The 4,400-nt window shown below is 47.5% G+C and overlaps 1 protein-coding gene across 4 annotated transcripts in view; it reads right to left on the reverse strand.

Annotated features, from left to right (window-relative positions):
- Window positions 1–3,467, reverse strand: part of LOC125045035 (lachesin-like) — a 315,489-nt gene extending 312,022 nt beyond the window's left edge. For all 4 annotated transcript variants that reach the window (XM_047642077.1, XM_047642076.1, XM_047642075.1 and 1 more), the window contains exon 1: window positions 3,425–3,467. The gene's annotated coding sequence lies outside the window, so the exon portion shown is untranslated. The remainder of the gene's footprint in view (window positions 1–3,424) is intronic.
- Window positions 3,468–4,400: the final 933 nt, after the last annotated feature.

The raw sequence follows: 4,400 nt of genomic DNA on the forward strand, positions 1-4,400 counted from the left end.
TTCATCGCCCCCGTCCCTCCTCCCCCTTCCCCCTGTCATGTCCGTTGCCGCCCTCAGCTTTTTCCCCCTCGTCTTTACCCCTCCCCCGTTTCCCGCATCCTCATGCCCGTCGCCACCATAATTGTGTTCCCCGCGTTTCCCTTGCTTACCCCTCCCCCCGCTTCCCCACTTGCCATGTCCATCGCCAGCGCCACTTTCTTCACCCACCCCACCCTGTCGCTTCCCACCTTGCCATGTCCGTCGCCAGCGTCACCTGATTCCCCTCGCCCTCCCCTCGGCGGCTCGGAGGAGCTGGCTGGCCGGCCGCCCAAGCTTCATGTCGGCCGTGTTGTGTCGAGGTCCCCAGCGCCGCTCCCCTGCTCTGCATATTCATCGACAATCATGGTTCCTCTTTTCCCTTCCACAATAGGTTAAGTCCAATTTCCTTCTATTGCTTTGTGGGCTCTGTGTGCGGCGGCGCTGTGGGGTCTTTCTGTTTGTGCTTTGGATGTTATTGTGCGTGAGTGCGTGTGCGCTGTGTTTGAACCGGAACGATTGTTAGTGTTGAAATGTAATTACATATGTGTAAATAGATAAGCTAATTAATTAATATATATACATATATATACATATATATACACATATATATACATATATATACACATATATATACGTCTATTTCTATATCAATCTATCTTTTTATACATACATACACACACACACACACACACATATGTGTGTATATATATATATATATATATATATGTATATATATATTTATATATATATATATATATATATATATATATATATATACATATATATATATATATGTATGTATATATATATATATATATGTGTGTGTGTGTATATATATGTATATATATATATATATATATATATATATATATATGTGTATGTATGTATACAAACACACAATTATATATATACATACATGCATGCATACCAAAACACACACACACACACATACACACACACACACACACACACACACGCACATACATGCATATATATATATATATATATATATATATATATATATATATATATATATAAATATATATATATATATATATATACATATATATATATACATATATATATATATATATATATACATATATATATATATATATATATATATATGTTTATACATATATATAGAGAGAGAGAGACATAGATATAGATTGATAGATAGAGATAGACATAGAAAGAGAGATAAATACATTTCTCTATATGTTATATATATATATATATATATATATATATATATATATATATACGTGTGTGTGTGTGTGTGTGTGTGTGTGTGTGTGTGTGTGTGTGTGTGTGTGTGTGTGTGTGTGTGTGTGTGTGTGTGTGTGTGTGTGTGTGTGTGTATGTGTGTGTGTGTGTGTGTGTGTGTGTGTGTGTGTGTGTGTGTGTGTGTGTGTGTGTAAATATGTATATATGTATGTGCATTTTCATCCTATACTTAAGCAATATAAACGCATTCTGACAACGTCACTACGGTTCGATCCCTCGTGACAACATCTGTTACATTCGCTGAAAGGAACCTGTCTGCGGCAATTATTTCAGGCCACTTCTGCAGCGAGTGTTCTGGTCGTTTTCTAAGGACTTCCGGCCTCGCTCCGCCGCGCCAAGGGCCCCGTCGCAAGAAACGCCGCAGACTCTCGCGTCGCTGCGCCGCTTTTAGCCGCGTCTTCGGCTCGAGCGATAAAACCGAATGGGGATCCGGTGAGGAGGGGAATTCGCAGTTCCTTCCTTTCGCTTTTTCTTTGTTTTTTTTACTTTTTATTTTAACTGTGGATCTATAAACTCCTCGTCGAATTTATCACCAAACTGAGTTTCCGAGGTTTTGGTGTGCGTCCGAGCCGAGCCCTTGCTCTCATCCGCCTCGCGACCTCCGCCGTTCCGCTCCGAGGCGCTCCGGCGGCCAGCGCCGGGGGTCGCCTCCTGCCCGCGTGTTGATCCCGGACACACAGCCCTCAAGATGCGCCTCACGCCCGTGGGGAGGAAGCCACGCGAATTCAGACGGAGGACAGATAAGGTCTTAGTCTCGTTTGGGATTTGGGTCGTCTTTTTTTGCTTCGTTTCCTTGCTGGGTCGGGATTTTTTTCATCCAGGATCACCATAGGTTCTTGTTTGGGTGAAGTAACGCAAGGGAACCTTGAATCACTGCCAATCTCTATTCGACCAAAGAGAAGATATTTTCCGTCGCCCAGTGAATATGACAATTTGTCACTGGTACCTTGAGTTTTTTAACATAACAAACATAATGAGTTTTCAGTTCACTGATTTTCTTTTTCGAAAAGTAGACTCTTTGCAGTTAAGAAGACCAATCAGATAAATTTAGAACATTGCGACGAAAGAACATTTTGCATGCGAAGGTCTGCCAAAAAGTCGTTTCTCCCCAAAGTCCTTTCCTTCCCTTCAAACGTCCTCGCGGATCCCCACTTCTTGCCCCGAGGAGCCGCCTCAGTGAGCGAGAGCGAAGTTTTACCTCGGCCACACCGTCACGCCGACAACATGGCCGCCACTTCTCCTCGCCCGCCCAAGTTCCCGGCCGGCTTCCGTCGCGAATTTCCGCGGGCGCGGTGGAGTTCCGAGCGACACCGGGCGGCTGTCGGACGAGGGTCGCCGAAGGGACGAGGCGCTGACGGAGGGAGAGCCGCATCTGCTCGCGCGTCAACGGGAGCCAGAGACGCGAATGACCCCGTCGAATAGCCGGCAGGAAAGGAGATCAGGAAGTCCGGTCACTCAGGCCATCCAACCTCCACCTTTATTGACATCAGCATTACTCATTTCCATCTCCTGAGCCCGCTGGCCCTTGGCCATCGATAACGGGGTATTTAACGATCCCCGAGTGCCTCGCGACGTGACCCAGTGCCGACTCCCGCGAGGCTGGGTCGGGGAGTGGCGGTTTTGGACTTTCAGTGAAAGTGGTACGCCCTGTACATAGTGTGAAGTGTGTGGATATGTATAATGAAAATATCTTTTTAATTGAAAAATAATGTATCAGTGCAAACTTTCATTAGTAACTTACGCCTTCATTTAATATCTCGTATTAAAAAAATCTAACCTATTGTCATAGGAGAGTTTTGCCAGCGAAACAAGACTGTCACGTGGTCACACTGCCAGGCGTCAGCCGGAGTGGACAAGGTGGTCCGTGGCCTCACCTCAGCCCCTCGGTCAGGAGGGCACACGTTTCGGTGCTATCATCACGTGGTCCGGGCCGTGATCTGAGTGATGTCTGATGAAGCAAAACACAAAGATTTGTCAAGCACAACTACATTTCTATAATACATAAAAAATGCTCCTTCATTTTTTATGTATTGTTCCAGCCCTTCATGAGACCTGAGCAGATAAGGAACGGCAGATCTCCTGCAGTGCCACACGCAGCCCAAGGCACTCGCTCACTCACTCTCACAGCGCCAGACGCGAGCGTACGTTTCCCGTCCCGTCTGAGGACCGACTGAACTGTGAGAGATGAGAGAGACATGCCTCGAGTGCGACCTGTCCCTCCCCTCGCGGTCGTAACCCCGCCCACTCCGCCTCTTGGCCCCGCCCCCTCCACCTTTTGACCAGCGGACTTCTAACGAGATCTTGAGGGAAGCTTGTGGATAGATAGATTAGTGTGGTCCAAAGATGGATTACAGAAGGGATAGCCTCTATCCAACGTCTGATGTGAAAGTTTAATGGGGTCAGCTCTCGCTCGACCCGCTAGATAAGGTAAATACGATAAGACAAACGTTTATCGCAAATTTATCAGCATGTTATGGCTCTTCTCTCATCTCGCAGTGTGGATGCGGCGTGGATACTCGAGTGGATAAGTGATATGCGCGAGGCTTGGGAGCGTGACGAGGGAGGCTGACCGACGCTGTAATCGAATGAGTATTACAGGATGCTGCAAGACTCACGTTACAGCAATGGCAGCGCGCGAGGCCGTGGAGGCTAATGGCGTTATGGAGGCGCAGTGGAGCTCCATTCAGGTGGCGGCGGCGAGCTCCTCTGTCTCCGCGTGTGCATGAGCGTCGCGTGTGGATGTCGCCCGGAGACAGGAGCGGAGGTGGAGCAGAAGGCCGGTGGAGCGGGGGCGGCACAGCGATGGCCGAGGGGAGGGGGAGGAGGGGGAGGGAGCCAGCTGTGTCCACTTTAAGGAGGTTTTCCCTTTTTTTCCTTTTTGTGAGGATGAAGCGAAGGTTTTCATGGATGTGCATTATGGCAGGCGGGGAAGCTTTGTAGCCGCCGAGAGGAAACACGACGAGGATTCTTTATAGAAGTTGGATCACGACAATGGCCTGGAGGCGACGTGCACATGATGTCTGCTTCGAGAAAATGAAGGCTGCGCCGAAGGAACTGTTCCCGCCGTAACAGTCCCCTCAAAAACCGTAATGACC

This window comes from Penaeus chinensis, chromosome 36 (genome assembly GCF_019202785.1).
Source record: "Penaeus chinensis breed Huanghai No. 1 chromosome 36, ASM1920278v2, whole genome shotgun sequence".
In the NCBI taxonomy this organism is placed as follows: domain Eukaryota; kingdom Metazoa; phylum Arthropoda; class Malacostraca; order Decapoda; family Penaeidae; genus Penaeus; species Penaeus chinensis.